Below are 11954 nucleotides of genomic sequence, written 5' to 3' on the forward strand. Positions count from 1 at the left end.
CGCCAGCTCTTTCAGAGACAGGTCGACGACACTCTCTTATAGTTTTGTATAAAAATTCCTTTTTACTCGTTCGAATTCTCAGAGAACCTTTCGAACGAGTTTATATCATATTCCTCCCTCAATCTCTTCTCTCTTATAGTTTTGTATAAATTCATTTTTACTCGTTCGAATTCTCAGAGAACCTTTCGAACGAGTTTATATCATATTCCTCCCTCAATCTCTTCTCTCTTATAGTTTTGTATAAATTCATTTTTACTCGTTCGAATTCTCAGAGAACCTTTCGAACGAGTTTATATCATATTCCTCCCTCAATCTCTCTTCTCTCTTAAGTTTTGTATAAATTCATTTTTACTCGTTCGAATTCTCAGAGAACCTTTCGAACGAGTTTATATCATATTGCCACCTTCCTTCTTTTCCTTTCTTTCTTAACCTCGAACAAATTCATTTGCCAGATATTCCTGCGTTCTCGGTTTATATTTTTCTCATAACATCACAAATCATTACGTGTAGTGCATAAAATTCATGTTTAATATTTCCCTTTTGGGTTTCTCTCGAGAACAAATTCTTATATTTCCTTGCGTTCTCAGGTTGAGCTAACATCTGGTAGCACGAGTATCCCACGTAGCACGTAACCACGGGCGCTGGACAATCGACACAAGTGCCGAGGAAGCGCGGACAGGACGCATGCTGGGCTCTGGGTGTAACAATGCCCCTCCGAAAGCCAACCTCATTTTATTTACTTTTCGTTTCTCTGCAAACAAGAAGTTTGACTTCTTTCTAGTTTTAGTTTCTCTCAAACATCTTTCCATAACTATCTCAAACTTTTAGCTCGGATAGAAGAGTTGATGCTCAGTTAGTACGAGTATACACATCAGTGCATACAAGTCACCAACCTCCTCGATGGGAGGCTCGCCACATAAGGGCCATTCGGTCTTAGACACCGACCCGTGGCAATGCTGTGTAGAGAAAAGTTCTAAACGAAGTACGGAACGAAACAGTCGAGACCGAAGTCTCGAGGCGCCGTGAACTGCTTCTCGACCGAGATCGTAGAATAGCCCCAAGCGCGCGCTGAACCGCCCGACTCGCCGAACCGTCGAGTCTCTTAAGGATACCGAACGGCCGGCAAGGACGCCGGCGCCGCGCGGTGAATAGCACGCGCGCTTATGGGTGCAAACCGCCGCGGCAACAGCCCGTCCGGCGGGGCTGTTGGGACTTAGAAAAATTTTTGCATGAAAAATTTTTTTGTACAACACAATAAATATTTATATTTCCAGGATATTTAACACAAAATATTCAACTTTTCATATACTATCTCGGCACTTTGAACATTTTTCAAGTCCAACCGCCAAGAGTAAACTTATCTTTCTATCGTATCTAGACCATTATAAATATTAGATCATTGTATAATAAAGCATTCTAACAATAAATATCAAGTATCAAAGCTCTAGGATGAATATTTATCGAATAAACTCAGAATAATGTTCCGGGCGCATTGCGTGCAACTCCGACCGAAGCGAAATTTTTCCAAGTCCAACCGCCAAGAGTAAACTTTTTTCCTAGCGTTCCCAGACCATTATAAATATTAGATCATTGTATAATAACGCATTCTAACAATAAATATCAAGTATCAAAGCTTTAGGATGAATATTTATCGAATAAACTCAGAATAATGTTCCGGGCGCATTGCGAGCAACTCCGACCGAGCGAAATTTTTCTAAGTCCAACCGCCAAGAGTAAACTTTTTTTCTAGCGTTCCCAGACCATTATAAATATTAGATCATTGTATAATAACGCATTCTAACAATAAATATCAAGTATCAAAGCTTTAGGATGAATATTTATCGAATAAACTCAGAATAATGTTCCGGGCGCATTGCGAGCAACTCCGACCGAGCGAAATTTTTCTAAGTCCAACCGCCAAGAGTAAACTTTTTTCCTAGCGTTCCCAGACCATTATAAATATTAGATCATTGTATAATAACGCATTCTAACAATAAATATCAAGTATCAAAGCTTTAGGATGAATATTTATCGAATAAACTCAGAATAATGTTCCGGGCGCATTGCGAGCAACTCCGACCGAGCGAAATTTTTCTAAGTCCAACCGCCAAGAGTAAACTTTTTTCCTAGCGTTCCCAGACCATTATAAATATTAGATCATTGTATAACAACGCATTCTAACAATAAATATCAAGTATCAAAGCTCTAGGATGAATATTTATCGAATAAACTCAGAATAATGTTCCGGGCGCATTGCGAGCAACTCCGACCGAGCGAAATTTTTCTAAGTCCAACCGCCAAGAGTAAACTTTTTTCCTAGCGTTCCCAGACCATTATAAATATTAGATCATTGTATAATAACGCATTCTAACAATAAATATCAAGTATCAAAGCTTTAGGATGAATATTTATCGAATAAACTCAGAATAATGTTCCGGGCGCATTGCGAGCAACTCCGACCGAGCGAAATTTTTCTAAGTCCAACCGCCAAGAGTAAACTTTTTTCCTAGCGTTCCCAGACCATTATAAATATTAGATCATTGTATAATAACGCATTCTAACAATAAATATCAAGTGTCAAAGCTTTAGGATGAATATTCATCGAATAAACTCAGAATAATGTTCCGGGCGCATTGCGAGCAACTCCGACCGAGCGAAATTTTTCTAAGTCCAACCGCCAAGAGTAAACTTTTTTCCTAGCGTTCCCAGACCATTATAAATATTAGATCATTGTATAACAACGCATTCTAACAATAAATATCAAGTATCAAAGCTCTAGGATGAATATTTATCGAATAAACTCAGAATAATGTTCCGGGCGCATTGCGAGCAACTCCGACCGAGCGAAATTTTTCTAAGTCCAACCGCCAAGAGTAAACTTTTTTCCTAGCGTTCCCGGACCATTATAAATATTAGATCATTGTATAACAACGCATTCTAACAATAAATATCAAGTATCAAAGCTCTAGGATGAATATTTATCGAATAAACTCAGAATAATGTTCCGGGCGCATTGCGAGCAACTCCGACCGAGCGAAATTTTTCTAAGTCCAACCGCCAAGAGTAAACTTTTTTCCTAGCGTTCCCAGACCATTATAAATATTAGATCATTGTATAATAACGCATTCTAACAATAAATATCAAGTATCAAAGCTTTAGGATGAATATTTATCGAATAAACTCAGAATAATGTTCCGGGCGCATTGCGAGCAACTCCGACCGAGCGAAATTTTTCTAAGTCCAACCGCCAAGAGTAAACTTTTTTCCTAGCGTTCCCAGACCATTATAAATATTAGATCATTGTATAATAACGCATTCTAACAATAAATATCAAGTATCAAAGCTCTAGGATGAATATTTATCGAATAAACTCAGAATAATGTTCCGGGCGCATTGCGAGCAACTCCGACCGAGCGAAATTTTTCTAAGTCCAACCGCCAAGAGTAAACTTTTTTCCTAGCGTTCCCAGACCATTATAAATATTAGATCATTGTATAATAACGCATTCTAACAATAAATATCAAGTATCAAAGCTTTAGGATGAATATTTATCGAATAAACTCAGAATAATGTTCCGGGCGCATTGCGAGCAACTCCGACCGAGCGAAATTTTTCTAAGTCCAACCGCCAAGAGTAAACTTTTTTCCTAGCGTTCCCAGACCATTATAAATATTAGATCATTGTATAATAACGCATTCTAACAATAAATATCAAGTATCAAAGCTTTAGGATGAATATTTATCGAATAAACTCAGAATAATGTTCCGGGCGCATTGCGAGCAACTCCGACCGAGCGAAATTTTTCTAAGTCCAACCGCCAAGAGTAAACTTTTTTCCTAGCGTTCCCAGACCATTATAAATATTAGATCATTGTATAATAACGCATTCTAACAATAAATATCAAGTATCAAAGCTTTAGGATGAATATTTATCGAATAAACTCAGAATAATGTTCCGGGCGCATTGCGAGCAACTCCGACCGAGCGAAATTTTTCTAAGTCCAACCGCCAAGAGTAAACTTTTTTCCTAGCGTTCCCAGACCATTATAAATATTAGATCATTGTATAATAACGCATTCTAACAATAAATATCAAGTGTCAAAGCTTTAGGATGAATATTTATCGAATAAACTCAGAATAATGTTCCGGGCGCATTGCGAGCAACTCCGACCGAGCGAAATTTTTCTAAGTCCAACCGCCAAGAGTAAACTTTTTTCCTAGCGTTCCCAGACCATTATAAATATTAGATCATTGTATAACAACGCATTCTAACAATAAATATCAAGTATCAAAGCTCTAGGATGAATATTTATCGAATAAACTCAGAATAATGTTCCGGGCGCATTGCGAGCAACTCCGACCGAGCGAAATTTTTCTAAGTCCAACCGCCAAGAGTAAACTTTTTTCCTAGCGTTCCCAGACCATTATAAATATTAGATCATTGTATAATAACGCATTCTAACAATAAATATCAAGTATCAAAGCTTTAGGATGAATATTTATCGAATAAACTCAGAATAATGTTCCGGGCGCATTGCGAGCAACTCCGACCGAGCGAAATTTTTCTAAGTCCAACCGCCAAGAGTAAACTTTTTTCCTAGCGTTCCCAGACCATTATAAATATTAGATCATTGTATAATAACGCATTCTAACAATAAATATCAAGTGTCAAAGCTTTAGGATGAATATTCATCGAATAAACTCAGAATAATGTTCCGGGCGCATTACGAGCAACTCCGACCGAGCGAAATTTTTCTAAGTCCAACCGCCAAGAGTAAACTTTTTTCCTAGCGTTCCCAGACCATTATAAATATTAGATCATTGTATAACAACGCATTCTAACAATAAATATCAAGTATCAAAGCTCTAGGATGAATATTTATCGAATAAACTCAGAATAATGTTCCGGGCGCATTGCGAGCAACTCCGACCGAGCGAAATTTTTCTAAGTCCAACCGCCAAGAGTAAACTTTTTTCCTAGCGTTCCCAGACCATTATAAATATTAGATCATTGTATAATAACGCATTCTAACAATAAATATCAAGTATCAAAGCTTTAGGATGAATATTTATCGAATAAACTCAGAATAATGTTCCGGGCGCATTGCGAGCAACTCCGACCGAGCGAAATTTTTCTAAGTCCAACCGCCAAGAGTAAACTTTTTTCCTAGCGTTCCCAGACCATTATAAATATTAGATCATTGTATAATAACGCATTCTAACAATAAATATCAAGTATCGAAGCTCTAGGATGAATATTTATCGAATAAACTCAGAATAATGTTCCGGGCGCATTGCGAGCAACTCCGACCGAGCGAAATTTTTCTAAGTCCAACCGCCAAGAGTAAACTTTTTTCCTAGCGTTCCCAGACCATTATAAATATTAGATCATTGTATAATAACGCATTCTAACAATAAATATCAAGTATCGAAGCTCTAGGATGAATATTTATCGAATAAACTCAGAATAATGTTCCGGGCGCATTGCGAGCAACTCCGACCGAGCGAAATTTTTCAAAGTCCAACCGCCAAGAGTAAACTTTTTTCCTAGCGTTCCCAGACAATTATAAATATTAGATCATCGTGTGGTAAAGCATTTTGAAGACAAATATCAAGTATGAAAGCGCTCGGATGAGTATTTATCGAATAAACTGAGAATAATGTTCGGAGCGCATCGCTTGCTCGGCCGCTCGAACGAATCGTTCGCGCGCCGAGGCGCGTCGGATCGCCCTGCGAAGGAGCTCGAGCGAAATTTTTCTAAGTCCAACCGCCAAGAGTAAACTTTTCTCCCCGAGCTCCCGCACGACTTTAATCGTTATATCCACGCACGATACCGCTTGTCATCAATATTTCTCGAGTTTCAAAGCTCTCGAACGCGTATTGCTCCAGTTTTTGTGAAATATTGCTCCGACCGCCAAGAGTAAACTTATCTTTCCGGCTTACTCGGACAATTATAAATATTAGATCATCGTGTGGTAAAGCATTTCGAAGACAAATATCAAGTATGAAAGCGCTCGGATGAGTATTTATCGAATAAACTGAGAATAATGTTCGGAGCGCATCGCTTGCTCGGCCGCTCGAACGAATCGTTCGCGCGCCGAGGCGGGTCGGATCGCCGTGCGAAGGAGCTCGAGCTAAATTTTTCTAAGTCCAACCGCCAAGAGTAAACTTTTCTCCCCGAGCTCCCGCACGACTTTAATCGTTATATCCACGCACGATACCGCTTGTCATCAATATTTCTCGAGTTTCAAAGCTCTCGGACGCGTATTGCTCCAGTTTTTGTGAAATATTGCTCCGACCGCCAAGAGTAAACTTATCTTTCCGGCTTACTCGGACAATTATAAATATTAGATCATCGTGTGGTAAAGCATTTCGAAGACAAATATCAAGTATGAAAGCGCTCGGATGAGTATTTATCGAATAAACTGAGAATAATGTTCGGAGCGCATCGCTTGCTCGGCCGCTCGAACGAATCGTTCGCGCGCCGAGGCGGGTCGGATCGCCGTGCGAAGGAGCTCGAGCGAAATTTTTCTAAGTCCAACCGCCAAGAGTAAACTTTTCTCCCCGAGCTCCCGCACGACTTTAATCGTTATATCCACGCACGATACCGCTTGTCATCAATGTTTCTCGAGTTTCAAAGCTCTCGGACGCGTATTGCTCCAGTTTTTGTGAAATATTGCTCCGACCGCCAAGAGTAAACTTATCTTTCCGGCTTACTCGGACAATTATAAATATTAGATCATCGTGTGGTAAAGCATTTCGAAGACAAATATCAAGTATGAAAGCGCTCGGATGAGTATTTATCGAATAAACTGAGAATAATGTTCGGAGCGCATCGCTTGCTCGGCCGCTCGAACGAATCGTTCGCGCGCCGAGGCGCGTCGTATCGCCGTGCGAAGGAGCTCGAGCGAAATTTTTCTAAGTCCAACCGCCAAGAGTAAACTTTTCTCCCCGAGCTCCCGCACGACTTTAATCGTTATATCCACGCACGATACCGCTTGTCATCAATATTTCTCGAGTTTCAAAGCTCTCGGACGCGTATTGCTCCAGTTTTTGTGAAATATTGCTCCGACCGCCAAGAGTAAACTTATCTTTCCGGCTTACTCGGACAATTATAAATATTAGATCATCGTGTGGTAAAGCATTTCGAAGACAAATATCAAGTATGAAAGCGCTCGGATGAGTATTTATCGAATAAACTGAGAATAATGTTCGGAGCGCATCGCTTGCTCGGCCGCTCGAACGAATCGTTCGCGCGCCGAGGCGGGTCGGATCGCCGTGCGAAGGAGCTCGAGCGAAATTTTTCTAAGTCCAACCGCCAAGAGTAAACTTTTCTCCCCGAGCTCCCGCACGACTTTAATCGTTATATCCACGCACGATACCGCTTGTCATCAATATTTCTCGAGTTTCAAAGCTCTCGGACGCGTATTGCTCCAGTTTTTGTGAAATATTGCTCCGACCGCCAAGAGTAAACTTATCTTTCCGGCTTACTCGGACAATTATAAATATTAGATCATCGTGTGGTAAAGCATTTCGAAGACAAATATCAAGTATGAAAGCGCTCGGATGAGTATTTATCGAATAAACTGAGAATAATGTTCGGAGCGCATCGCTTGCTCGGCCGCTCGAACGAATCGTTCGCGCGCCGAGGCGGGTCGGATCGCCGTGCGAAGGAGCTCGAGCGAAATTTTTCTAAGTCCAACCGCCAAGAGTAAACTTTTCTCCCCGAGCTCCCGCACGACTTTAATCGTTATATCCACGCACGATACCGCTTGTCATCAATGTTATTCGAGTTTCAAAGCTCTCGGACGCGTATTGCTCCAGTTTTTGTGAAATATTGCTCCGACCGCCAAGAGTAAACTTATCTTTCCGGCTTACTCGGACAATTATAAATATTAGATCATCGTGTGGTAAAGCATTTCGAAGACAAATATCAAGTATGAAAGCGCTCGGATGAGTATTTATCGAATAAACTGAGAATAATGTTCGGAGCGCATCGCTTGCTCGGCCGCTCGAACGAATCGTTCGCGCGCCGAGGCGGGTCGGATCGCCGTGCGAAGGAGCTCGAGCGAAATTTTTCTAAGTCCAACCGCCAAGAGTAAACTTTTCTCCCCGAGCTCCCGCACGACTTTAATCGTTATATCCACGCACGATACCGCTTGTCATCAATGTTTCTCGAGTTTCAAAGCTCTCGGACGCGTATTGCTCCAGTTTTTGTGAAATATTGCTCCGACCGCCAAGAGTAAACTTATCTTTCCGGCTTACTCGGACAATTATAAATATTAGATCATCGTGTGGTAAAGCATTTCGAAGACAAATATCAAGTATGAAAGCGCTCGGATGAGTATTTATCGAATAAACTGAGAATAATGTTCGGAGCGCATCGCTTGCTCGGCCGCTCGAACGAATCGTTCGCGCGCCGAGGCGGGTCGGATCGCCGTGCGAAGGAGCTCGAGCGAAATTTTTCTAAGTCCAACCGCCAAGAGTAAACTTTTCTCCCCGAGCTCCCGCACGACTTTAATCGTTATATCCACGCACGATACCGCTTGTCATCAATGTTATTCGAGTTTCAAAGCTCTCGGACGCGTATTGCTCCAGTTTTTGTGAAATATTGCTCCGACCGCCAAGAGTAAACTTATCTTTCCGGCTTACTCGGACAATTATAAATATTAGATCATCGTGTGGTAAAGCATTTCGAAGACAAATATCAAGTATGAAAGCGCTCGGATGAGTATTTATCGAATAAACTGAGAATAATGTTCGGAGCGCATCGCTTGCTCGGCCGCTCGAACGAATCGTTCGCGCGCCGAGGCGGGTCGGATCGCCGTGCGAAGGAGCTCGAGCGAAATTTTTCTAAGTCCAACCGCCAAGAGTAAACTTTTCTCCCCGAGCTCCCGCACGACTTTAATCGTTATATCCACGCACGATACCGCTTGTCATCAATGTTTCTCGAGTTTCAAAGCTCTCGGACGCGTATTGCTCCAGTTTTTGTGAAATATTGCTCCGACCGCCAAGAGTAAACTTATCTTTCCGGCTTACTCGGACAATTATAAATATTAGATCATCGTGTGGTAAAGCATTTGGAAGACAAATATCAAGTATGAAAGCGCTCGGATGAGTATTTATCGAATAAACTGAGAATAATGTTCGGAGCGCATCGCTTGCTCGGCCGCTCGAACGATTCGTTCGCGCGCCGAGGCGCGTCGTATCGCCGTGCGAAGGAGCTCGAGCGAAATTTTTCTAAGTCCAACCGCCAAGAGTAAACTTTTCTCCCCGAGATCTCGCACGAGTTTAATCGTTATATCCACGCACGATACCGCTTGTCATCAATATTTCTCGAGTTTCAATGCTCTCGGACGCGTATTGCTCCAGTTTTTGTGAAATATTGCTCCGACCGCCAAGAGTAAACTTATCTTTCCGGCTTACTCGGACAATTATAAATATTAGATCATCGTGTGGTAAAGCATTTCGAAGACAAATATCAAGTATGAAAGCGCTCGGATGAGTATTTATCGAATAAACTGAGAATAATGTTCGGAGCGCATCGCTTGCTCGGCCGCTCGAACGAATCGTTCGCGCGCCGAGGCGCGTCGTATCGCCGTGCGAAGGAGCTCGAGCGAAATTTTTCTAAGTCCAACCGCCAAGAGTAAACTTTTCTCCCCGAGCTCCCGCACGACTTTAATCGTTATATCCACGCACGATACCGCTTGTCATCAATATTTCTCGAGTTTCAAAGCTCTCGGACGCGTATTGCTCCAGTTTTTGTGAAATATTGCTCCGACCGCCAAGAGTAAACTTATCTTTCCGGCTTACTCGGACAATTATAAATATTAGATCATCGTGTGGTAAAGCATTTCGAAGACAAATATCAAGTATGAAAGCGCTCGGATGAGTATTTATCGAATAAACTGAGAATAATGTTCGGAGCGCATCGCTTGCTCGGCCGCTCGAACGAATCGTTCGCGCGCCGAGGCGGGTCGGATCGCCGTGCGAAGGAGCTCGAGCGAAATTTTTCTAAGTCCAACCGCCAAGAGTAAACTTTTCTCCCCGAGCTCCCGCACGACTTTAATCGTTATATCCACGCACGATACCGCTTGTCATCAATGTTATTCGAGTTTCAAAGCTCTCGGACGCGTATTGCTCCAGTTTTTGTGAAATATTGCTCCGACCGCCAAGAGTAAACTTATCTTTCCGGCTTACTCGGACAATTATAAATATTAGATCATCGTGTGGTAAAGCATTTCGAAGACAAATATCAAGTATGAAAGCGCTCGGATGAGTATTTATCGAATAAACTGAGAATAATGTTCGGAGCGCATCGCTTGCTCGGCCGCTCGAACGAATCGTTCGCGCGCCGAGGCGGGTCGGATCGCCGTGCGAAGGAGCTCGAGCGAAATTTTTCTAAGTCCAACCGCCAAGAGTAAACTTTTCTCCCCGAGCTCCCGCACGACTTTAATCGTTATATCCACGCACGATACCGCTTGTCATCAATGTTTCTCGAGTTTCAAAGCTCTCGGACGCGTATTGCTCCAGTTTTTGTGAAATATTGCTCCGACCGCCAAGAGTAAACTTATCTTTCCGGCTTACTCGGACAATTATAAATATTAGATCATCGTGTGGTAAAGCATTTGGAAGACAAATATCAAGTATGAAAGCGCTCGGATGAGTATTTATCGAGTTATTGAGAAATAATTTTCCGAGTTATATTTCGACGTGTACTAATCGTGTTCTATCGGTCGTGCGGGTAAACGGCGGGAGTCAGTTTTGGTCTGTACTGTTAGCTAGATCGTCCCCGGATATGTTTGCGATGCGCGTGTTTGGATTAACGAGTTTCCCTCTGTCCCTACCTTTTTTTTCGTTCAAACCATGTCTGTGGATTTGTGCGGATATTGAGATGCCGGTTTTGGGCCATTTAATTGTCAATAAAACAACATGTAATTGTTTGAAATAATACACTATGTTCATATTGTATTATTCGTATCTTATTAATAAAATAAAAAATTTATATTTTAATTTTTTACTTTTAAATCACATGTATTATTTTCAGGTGGCATTCGTATGGGATAATTGGTTATTTCAGCTACATTGTTCTAATAATATAAGGAATATGCTGCTAGAACTCCGGCAATACGCTGCTAGAAGATGAAGCAGTACGGCGCTACAACATGAAGGTATACGCCGCTGGAACTCTGGAAATGGGCCGCTGTAAATAAGGCAATACGCCGCTGTGAATAAGGCAATACGCCGCTGTGAATAAGGCAATACGCCGCTGTAAGTAGAAGCAACACGCCGCTGTAAATAGAGGCAATACGCCGCTGTGAATAAGGCAATACGCCGCTGTAAATAGAGGCAATACGCCGCTGTAAATAGAGGCAATACGCCGCTGTGAATAAGGCAATACGCCGCTGTGAATAAGGCAATACGCCGCTGTAAGTAGAAGCAACACGCCGCTGTAAATAGAGGCAATACGCCGCTGTAAATAGAGGCAATACGCCGCTGTGAATAAGGCAATACGCCGCTGTAAATAGAGGCAATACGCCGCTGTGAATAAGGCAATACGCCGCTGTAAGTAGAAGCAATACGCCGCTGCAGACGAAAGCAATACGCCGCTGCAGGCGAAAGCAATACGCCGCCGGAACTGAAAGCAATACGCCGCTGCAGACGAAAGCAATACGCCGCTGGAGCTGAAAGCAATACGCCGCTACAGACGAAAGCAATACGCCGCTGGGATCGAAAGCAATACGCCGCTACAGTCGAAAGCAATACGCCGCTGGGATCGAAAGCAATACGCCGCTGGAGCTGAAAGCAATACGCCGCTACAAAATGAAAGCAATACGCCGCTGGAACTTTGAAATTCTTCGAGTATACAGACACACGCTTGGATAAGTACGTCCGCGGTGGTCTCGGTGGATCGTACGTCGTCGTGACGCGATATTCGTATACTTTCTCTACCAG

The sequence above is a fragment of the Lasioglossum baleicum genome, unplaced genomic scaffold (assembly GCF_051020765.1).
Source record: "Lasioglossum baleicum unplaced genomic scaffold, iyLasBale1 scaffold2262, whole genome shotgun sequence".
Classification (NCBI taxonomy): Eukaryota; Metazoa; Arthropoda; class Insecta; order Hymenoptera; family Halictidae; genus Lasioglossum; species Lasioglossum baleicum.